The following is a 10,466-nucleotide window of genomic DNA, read 5'->3' as shown; positions in this document are numbered from 1 at the left end:
GTGGTTTCACCGCCTGATGCGCAAGAGCAAGGACCCGAGTTCGATCCCTGGTACCAAAAGTAAATAAATAAATAAAATATAAAAGACATGTGGTCTATCTGCTATGGAGACTGTTTTGTCTATGTGACAGTCTGCTCTCCCAAAGAGTACACCTCTCAGAGTGTGAACGCAGAGGCTGTTGCCCACATGGAAGCGGCCATCGTGGCAGCACCTGCTACCACAAACCAGCACACCAGTACAGCTTTGGAACAGGTGAGCCAGTCCACTAACACGAAGATGACCATGTTGGTGGATTCCTGCACCAATACTTCCTTAAGCACTTTGGACAAGCAGACCAGCACACAGACAGTGGAGATCCAGACTGTGGCCATAGGAGAAGGCCGAGTCAAGGATGTCAGCTCCTCTACCAAGATGCAGTCAGTTGGTGTTGGGACCCTGGTTTCCGGCAATTTTGGGTTTGACAGGCCATCTGCTGTGAAGACCAAAGAGTTGGCCATGGGGCAGATAAATATTCATGACAACTATCTGGTTGGTCTCAAAATGAGGACCATAGCTTGTAGGCCCCCACAGTTGACCATGGGGCTGACAGGCAGCAGGCAGAGCATGGGTGTTGGGGATGAGCCTGTAGGGGAGCTCCTGGAGGACCCCCAGCCCTAGGCTCCCTTGGGTATGGTGACCAGCTTGTATCACTACATTGAACGTGAACAGAAACTACTGGTGGAGCAGCAAACGCTGCTGGCTGAGAACTACAGTGAACTAACAGAAGCTTTTGAGGAGCCTCACTCATGGATTGGCTCCCTCAACTCACAGCTCATTAGCACCCTAACCTCCATCAATTCTGTCATGAAGTCTGCAAGCACTGAGGAGCTCAAGAATGCTGACTTCCAGAAAACCAGTCTGGGTAGAATAGCAGGAAATAATTTGGAATATACCCATAAGTGTGGAGGGCTGCTAAGCACTCAGGTGTTCCACCCTGAGCTCAAGGTGGGCACTGAAGAAGGGAAGCCTGTGAGCAGCCAGGAGACCTTGCCCTCTCAGGAGAGAACACTAGCCCTGGTGAACCTGACAGATGACCAGGTGGCTTCTGGCCTCTACATGTGTACAAATAATGAAAGTACACCAAAGTCCATTATGAAGAAAAAGTAAGGTGGGAATAAAGATTCAAATGATACAAAAAAGAATCTTCAGTTCGTTGGCATTAATGGAGGGTATGAAACAACTTCAAGTGATGATTCCAGCTCAGATGAAAGCTCTTCTTCCAAGTCAGATGACGAGTGTGATGTCATTGAGTATCCTCCTGAAGAAAAGGAGGAGGAAGAGGAGAATGAAGACACTGGGGAATGGTGGAAGGGCACCATGCAGTTAATATTGAAGGTTTCAAGTCTGCCAGGGTGGACCATGAAATGCAGGTTCAAGCATGTCAACCTGAGAAGGTGGAAATCAGAGAGGCATGAATTAAGTAAAAAGATGTTGTCTGCATGCAACTTACTGAAAAATAATATTAATGATCCCAAATCTTTGACCAGCAAATACATGATGTTCTATCTGAACACCCTCCAGCATGAGTGGTTCCTCGTGTTCAGTCAGAAGTCAGCTGTGCCAGCCATGGTGGGGGACTACACAGCTGCCTTTGAGGCCGTCTCCCCTGATGTGCTCTGCTATATCATCAACATGGCCAATGCCAAGGGCAACACAGCCCTCCATTACAGCATGGCCCACTCCAACTTTGGGATCATCAAGCTGCTCCTGGATGCAGATGTGTGTAATGTGGATCATCAGAACAAGGCAGGGTACACCCCTATCATGCTGACAGCCCTCAAGGCCGTGGAAGCAGAGAAGGACATGTGGATTGTAGAAGAACTTTTCGGCTGTGGGGATATGAACACCAAAGCCAGCCAGGTGGGGCAGATGGCCCTCATTCTGGCAGTCAGCCATGGGTGGACAGACATGTTGAAGGGCCTGCTGGCCTGTGGGGCTGACATCAACATCCAGGGAGAGAAGGGCTCCACTGCCCTGATGTGTGACAGTGAGCATGGGCATGCAGAGATCATCAAGCTGCTGCTGGCCTAGCCAGGCTACAACAGCCACCTGGAGGACAATGACAGCAGCACTGCCCTCTCCATAGCCCTGGAAGCAGGACACAAGGACATTGCCGTTCTTCTGTATGCCCACGTCAACTTCGCCAAAGCCCAGTCTCTGAGCACTCCTAGGCTAGGAAGGAAGATGTCTCCTGGTCCCACCCACAGAGGTTCATTTTATTAATTTGTGCAAAGTAGCCCTTCTTTGATATGCCACCACTAAGTTGCTAACTGTTCCTGTTGCAGTGGCAGATACTGAATGTAAACCTACTGTGCCTGCTCCCACCAGCACATAGAAGCAGAAGCAGTTCCAGCAGGAGATGCTATCCTGGGTGCACTCCCTACTCTGGCCCTCTTCTCTCTGTAGCTGTGAGTCTCTGCTTTATTACAGACAGTGGTAGAAAAGGTAACTTTAGAAAAGGTAACAAGCAACTTCTCTCCCTTCTCCCCTTCCTCCTGCAACAAAGATATGTCTTTTTAAAGTGAGGAAGTTGAGATGACTTGATCATAAGCAACTCAGGCCAGGCCGATTGTTTCTGGTTAAAAATAGAAGATGGAACTCTCAAACAGTATAAAACTTAAAGGAAATATTTCCAGTTGGTTTTATCTAGGTGGGTGTATTATATGACTTTTTATATAAAAGGCATCTATATGAAATTGACACAGTATTTTAAACTTTTATATTCCAAGTAATTAAAGACATGAATAACTACATGTAACATTACCACTGTTTTAACAATTGCACAGACCTATCTGTATCTATTGATAAAGCCTGAATTGTCTTAGAGGATTTGGCTCTGTATTTGCCTCCAGAAAAACTTAGTGTAGTTCTCCGTGTATTTGTGGGTTTCTTTATACCATGCCACATTTACCTTGGTCTTGTATGTATTTAAATGTTTGAAGTGCCTTAGGCTCTTGCCATTATTTTCAAAATAAAATTTCATTAAGCTCTTTAAAAAAATTTTTTTAAATAAACTTTTTCATCCAGTGCTGCTGAAGAAGCAAATTGTGGAAAAATATAAGGAACACCATGAAGGCGAATGCTGTGCTTTGAATGTTGGTGCCATCTAGCACACATGAAACTAAATCATCAATGCAACAGTCCTGGGAGATTGAGTGGGGCCTAATGTGAGTTTTCAGGTTATGAGGGCTCATCATTCCAGGAGTGGTTTCCCACATCCACTCTTCTGTCACGTGAGGGACACTATTCCTTCCTGGTGAAGGATCCAGCATTCAGGGCACCATCTCAGAGGTGAAAATGGGCCTTTCCAGACACCTAGCTCCCCTCTTGAGCTTGGACTGCTCAGCCTCCAGAACTGTGAAAGTAATTTTATTTTCTTTATAAACTAACCAGTCTCAGGTGTTTTGTTGTAGCAGCACAAAATAAGTTAACATAAGTGGTAAGGTTTTGATCATTTAAGCAGTGCAAAGGTCTCACCTGAGTGTCTTGTTAAATGCACGTTCTGACTCAGTAGGTCTGAGCATGGCCAAAAGTTCTATCTTTCTAACAAACCTGCAAATAACAATGATCTTGCTGGTCTTGAGCAGCCTTGCTGAAATGCAAGGCCTTGTTTCTTTTGTGACAATTTTAGTGTGCAGGGGGAAAAATGAACTTTCCTAGAGCTAAAATCAGTGCATAGTTGTTGGGAACAAAGCTCAAGATATATATGAATGTGATCTTAGTTTTGACCTGTAACAAAGATGAGGCTGATGTGGCAAGTATCTGCCAGGGTAAGTTTTGGAGAAATAACGTGCATATAAAGCTGAATCTAACCCACTCTATGCTCATATACAATTAAATGCTGGCTGTGCTGGAATTTTAAAATGCCTATTCACCAGTAACCTGATTTGTATCAGATCTCACAATATTGAAAAACTAAATATTAAGGTAACATTTAATGGACTTCCTTCCTATCATTTGAATTCTCTAATTCTCATCTTATTTCCCTATTACAGAACTATGGTTTGTGCTTAATTCCAGCTGATCTTATTCCACCTGGAAATACTAAAGTAGCCTTTCTGCCAGGGTGGCTTCCTTCATAGTGAAATTCAATCATCCTAGGAAACTCTTGTCTGAGAAGCCCTGTGTACTTTAATCCCAACTAGCTACCTGCTTCTGACATTATTTAATTAAAATAAGTGTCAGTGGCTCAATTTGTCACTCTCCCTGTGCAAGAGAGAGTAATTATCAAGTCATGAGTCACTGGCAGTCCAGCCTGGGCTGCTGAGTCTCAGCTGAGCTGCAGATAAACCACATTTTCATTGGCAGATTTTCTAGCCTTTCATCTGGGATTAATTGCTCTGCAGGAGCAGTCTGCCTCATATGACAAAACAGTTTTCATTCATCAGCTGCGAGTGAGAGATTAATGAAAGCCACAATTTCCTTGGAATGAAACACTAAGCTCTCATTTGAGCTATCAATACTGGAGAAAATGGAGCACAGTTTTTTCTCTCTCATATATTTCTGCTTTCAGCAACAAAATCAGACTAGCCTTTCATAAATGCCAAACACTGTACTTTTAGATATTATGTGTGTACATATGTATGTATGTACTGTATACATACTATTAAATATATTGGGAAAACATCAGCAGCCTCTGAAAGCAATGAATAAAGCAAATTACCGTAGACATCCTCCTAACAGCTTTCTTTTTGAGGGAGAAATTTTTGCTTTTGTTTGCTCATATTGCTTTCTTTGACTTTAAAGTAATCACAGACTATAAGGGTGAAACACTGTAGAAGGAAGATAAATTTCTATTATCAAACATCATCAATATGTACATTAACTCTTTTAAAATCTCCATTTAAATTGTAGTTATCTTGGAGAGAGACCTGGATAGGTAGACACCAGAGGTTCTGGTCAGTGCTAGAATAATGGTGGCTTTCTGAATCTGAATCATACCACCCATCCTCCCAAATCAACAGAAGATCAAACCGGGGTGGTAGTGCATGCCTATAATCCCAGGACTCTGGGAGACTGAGACAAGAGGATTGCAAGTTTAAGCCCAGCCTGGGCAACTTAGTGTCTTTGTGAGACCCTGTCTCAAAACAAAAAATAAAAAAATGACTGGGAATGAAGTTCACTGCAAAGGCCCTGTGTACAATCTGCATTACCAGAAGAAAAAAAAAGATCACTAAGGAGCCAAAATAAAACCACACATGTTCCATGGCTTTTGCATATGGGGAGGGGAAAAGTAGCCTGAGCCTCAAATGAACTAAAGTGGAAAAATAAGTGCAAAATTACAACAAAGCTCCCTCCATCATTATGATTAGGTTTGTCCACTGAAAGGACCTACAGAAATGACATACCAGCAGCAATGAACAAGCCTATCACCAAGATTTGTGCTTCCTAATACTATTCCACACCAAAGAGAAATGTCTGATTCCTGGACCAGGCAAGAAACATGCAAGGTGAGCATGTAACACCATGTGCCCCAGAGTAAAAGAGTGTTCAGAAAATTGATGGGGGAGGCATGTCAAAAAGAAACCAGAGCTGGTTTCAAAAGGACCCAAGCAACCCATTTGGAGCACTTGGAACATTAAAATAAAAAGGGGCAATGGTAGATTATAACCCAGTGAATAAGAATCCATAGGTCTATATATTGAAAATAAATAGGTGGATAAATGAAATAATAAACAAGAAAAGTAAAAATTAATTTCTATATTTTTAAATCATCATTTTGTAAGAATAATTTTAAAAATTGATTCAGGGAAAAATAATTAATGTATACTTAATCTTGAGTATAGATGTTTGATGAGATGTTTAATGAGAAACAATATATTTACACATCTTCAAGGTATCTCTCAACAAATTATTTATTAATTACAATGGTTATAGTGACCATATAGTATAGGAATTAGACAACACCATAATGAAATTATCAAGGTTAATATCATTAATAGAGAGAAAATAAACACCACATCTTCAGTCTTCAGATATGAAATTCCCAGAAGGATGTAACATCATGTAATGTCCTAACCAAAATGCATAATCCAAAATAACTGTGATAAAACATCAGAGAAACCCAAATTTTCTTCTATAAAATAATTGAACTTGGGCCAGGGATTTAGCTCAGTGGTTTCGCCGCCTGCTGCGCAAGCGCAAGGACCCAAGTTTGATCCCCGGTACCAAAAAAACAAAAACAAAAAATAATAATAATAATAATAATTGAAATGTATTCATAATGTCAATAGCCTGAAAGAAAATAAAGGGCTAAAGAACTATCATCTCAAAAGAGGATGAACGTTCATTTGCCTCATATTGAATCATGACTTTGTTTTTGACTGATGTAGTATTACCTGGTATTTGCAATTTAATCTCTATTCCCTTGATCTGTTGCTTACATCTAGGTAGTCTTCTATGTGCCTGAAGACTTACTTTCTTTTTGCTAACATTTAATCAATTTATCCAATCTGGACTAATTGCCCTCTGGGTCTGCTGAACACTTTTGTTCTGTTATCTTCCCTTGCTGCTCTCCTGAGTTGAATCTAGTATTTCTGAATTCCAAATCTTATCTTCTGATTTTTAATTTTCTGTCCTTCTAAAGCATAGATTAATTTTTCTCTAAAATGATGCAAGATAGGTAAACGCTCTTAAATCTTTCCTCATACCGAAAATATCTGTTCTGCACTTGATTAATAATTTGGCTGGGGGTAAAAGTACCTGTTCAAAATTATTTTTCTGAGAGATGTCCAGTCAAGATGGCATTGCACCTTTAAGTTTTGATATGCCCTAACCTAATGTTCAAAGAATCTAGCAATGAGTGCTAAAAAAATGAAAAGGTGTAAATTTTTAAAAAAATCAAAATGTGATATACTGTGTTAAGGACCAGAAATGGAACAGAAATAAAACAGTAAGCAAGAATGAAGCCACAAAGTTCTTACTCCAGTGGACTCACTGATTAAAATGGAACTAAGCTAGCACTCATCAGGTCATGAAAGGTACAGAGCAAGTAAGCTCATTGGCTGCCTAGAAATACAATTTGTATGAGATGGTCAAGATACAAACAGAGGTTCTTCAAAATAGAACCTGAGCCAAGCTATTCCTTGTTTTGTAATGGGATCTAATACATGCTCAGTATCACCACGAAACAGACATCTTTAGTCACCATTTAAGATCTGGTTCTAGATGGGTATAGGTACTGAAAACTACCAAATAAGGAGGTGAAAAGAGAGGAAGAGAACAACATCCTTCCATTCATGACGATCCTGCACATTTTAATGCCAAATGTGTGTCAAAAAAATGAACTCTAAGAAAGATAAGCAGTACAGGTGAAATGAACATAATAGTTACAGTCTGCAGAGATAGAATCAGACACCTCTCACATGCCATTTCAGGTCCTCATGACATCACTTCTCATACCCCACTCCATGCTATGGTGACCAGATCTGCATGGATACTGATGAGTTTGCAGCAGGTAAAATTTAACAAGGTTTACCATAAGCCTGCTCCATACCTCTTCCTCCTATTCAGAAAATAGACTTAGGGTCCACAACATGGATGAAGACTATAGATGTGCTTCTCTGGGCACAGCTAAAAATTTCATATGCTGCCTCATTAAAGTGAGGAGATCTGAGATATCCACTTCATATTATAGTATCAGCACTTTAGTTTCCCAATATCCCAATTATATTTACAAGACAGTAGAAGCAGTGTACAGTGGAGCAAAGAAATCACTGCACAAACTGCTACATTTGTCACTGTCCAAACTAAATTACTGACCAACTGACAGAACTACAAACCAGCATAAGAAAATAATTCAACTGTCATTTGAATATGGAATTAAAACTACCCATACACATGAGCTGTATCCATTTTTTGCAATGAGTTTTTACATCTTCCTATGTTTGCTCTTTTCCTCACACAAAGCTTTCAGATTCACTTCTTTAAACATTTCAAAATACATTGAAAGCAAATCAAAATGTGCCAATACATAAAATGAAAAACAGATTCTACCAGATTGTCTCCAGGTCCTTTCTGAACTGTTTTTATGATTTTATGGAAACAAACATGATTGTGAAATCACAAGTAAGGATTTCCTCCCAACCTACAAACTGTTCTTCTCCAACGTAGCTTACATATCTACACAAGATAATCTTCCCAAATCACCATGACACTTACTTAAATAGCCCTTCTTAAGGTATCTTTAATGTGAACAAGACACTAATAAATTTTACCAATTATACTCTAACAATTTATCAGGATAATCAGTAAATCATAACTATCCAGGGAAAACTAAGACATGCCATCACTCTATCTTTGTCTAGTCCCATTGTCTGGTCATTTCTGACTTTTTGGATCCTCACTAAAAATTCAAAACAGTTTCCCAATTTTCTCTCCCACCATTTCCCACACAAACAGTGTGCTACTAGGGAACAATTCCTTTCACAAGCTCCCAAGCATATATTATACTTCTGCTAAAAGACCAACTTCCTATTTTTAAAGTAAGTTTTATCATATTTAATATAATTATTATATGTCAGACACTGTTTTAATCCCTAGAGATGTATTATTTTTTCCTTACAATAACCACATGAATTAGGCATAATTACTAACCCCAGTTCATAAATAAACTAAAACTGCCTACAATTACCCAGATAATGGGTGGTATGTGACCTAGTAATTTGAATCTTTTCCAGAGTCACTGCTGTAAACCCTACACATACTACCTACAAATTAGATCTACTGCTTAGATATCCCCTTGTCCTTCAATCCCCAGAAAATCTTGGGATCCTTGGATATCATAGAAAATCTACTTTCTGCTGCCGATTTCCCAATTCACTTATATGTATTACCTTGTAATCTTTTCATATTTTTGTGTATTTTCTGTTGTTGCTATTTATCATTTTATGTGCTTGTGTCATACTTTTCTAATTCTTGATATTGAGCATGCTATTATTTTGAATTACTTCTTTTCCTTAAAGTTGCATTGTTACTGCTTTTTTAATTATATGTATCTGAGGCATATTTGAATATCTAGTGTCATCTTTCAAAATATAACCATGCTTCAGTGACTTTGGAATAGCCTTAAATTAGACTGGGTTTTCTTTTCTGACAATACATTAGTTTAGCTGTTCATTGGCATATCATAATGTACTTACTCACTTACCCCACAAGTACTTATGGAACATTTATTATGTAGCCAAGTGCAAATCCTAGCTACTTAAAAGAAGGAATTAAAAACAATGGAGTCACTCACAGATTCATAGGTCAGGCTGGATGGCAAACAAATTTCTGTGGTACAGCTTTGGATGCTGTAATAAGAACTTTAGTAGAGCTATAATACAGATGATACAAAAGCTGTAAAGGCAGTTAACCCCAAGTGGGGGAAATCATGGAAGCTTCCATTCAAGAGTCGCATCCAAGGTTGCTTTAAAACATTAAAATTAAATGTGAATAGACTGCCTACTACAATGACTATCCTGACAACCCTCCAATGCTTCATCCAAAGTTGAGCCTATCAACTTCACCCAAAATTCCAGCCCCTAAGACAACATCTTGTTATTCAATTATATACCATATTAATGTTACTAAAACTAATTTTAAAGCATATTTGTACATGAAAAATCGAATTAACTCTGAAAGAAAATAGAAGTATTTTAAGAAAAGATATCACCTTGTACCAAAATAAGAAAAAATCCAAAACAAACTATATACAATGGCACTGTGTGATTATGATGCCTGCACTGGCATGTGTAGGATGTAAGGGTGCATGTATCCAGGGCTGAGGTCAGAAGAATCAGAATGGGGAATCAGGAGAGTTTCACAAGCTTCTCTCTCTCTCTCTCTCTCTCTCTCTCTCTCTCTCTCTCTCTCTCTCTCTGTATGTGTGTTCATTGACTCTTGTTCCACCTCAGACCTCCTTGGCTTCATGTTGGATTCTGGTCACCATTTTAATGAACTTTCATGTGAACCTGAAATCACTTTATATAGATTTAAAAAATCACCAAGAGCTTGTCTAGAGTCATTTGCATTTTGGCCTGAGTATTCTCTAATTCCTTGGGGTGGGGCCGCTGATAGAAGCCCACTTAGTTTGAAGACCTATTTAGACCAGAACTACAGGAGGATTTAGGTCTCTTGGGGTAACCCTCAAGTTAACTGAAGAGAAACTTCATAAACTCTTCTTGTTGCTGCTGGGTGGTATGGATTCTGATAGGCAATCTAGACAACACTTAAAATCCTTGCAGGGCTTCCAAATCAAACCTAACTTGTCCCTGGCAGGAATGGCTGCACCTCTGTATTACCCTTTTCTCTTCTCTTTCACTTTCCTCTGACCCTCCCTCCTGCCCCAGGTTAAAACTACCTGAATTCAAGTCCTTATTTCACTTTCTGAGACAAATACAAGCTAATGTACCAGACTGAGACGTTTGATTTAAATGTAACTGCTA

The 10,466-nt window shown here is 39.5% G+C and overlaps 1 pseudogene across 1 annotated transcript in view; it reads left to right on the top strand.

Moving 5' to 3' along the window:
- The window catches only part of LOC106009801 (KN motif and ankyrin repeat domain-containing protein 1-like), a 40,292-nt pseudogene extending 34,598 nt beyond the window's left edge, over positions 1 to 5,694 (top strand). The window contains exon 2 of the transcript XR_015441346.1: positions 61 to 5,694. The product of XR_015441346.1 is annotated as a KN motif and ankyrin repeat domain-containing protein 1-like (transcript). The remainder of the gene's footprint in view (positions 1 to 60) is intronic.
- Positions 5,695 to 10,466: the final 4,772 nt, after the last annotated feature.

Source organism: Heterocephalus glaber, unplaced genomic scaffold (assembly GCF_053883595.1).
Source record: "Heterocephalus glaber isolate CG9 unplaced genomic scaffold, H.glaber_assembly_v1.0 deba00001509, whole genome shotgun sequence".
NCBI lineage: Eukaryota > Metazoa > Chordata > Mammalia > Rodentia > Bathyergidae > Heterocephalus > Heterocephalus glaber.
This window is presented reverse-complemented; position numbering and strand designations above follow the sequence as displayed.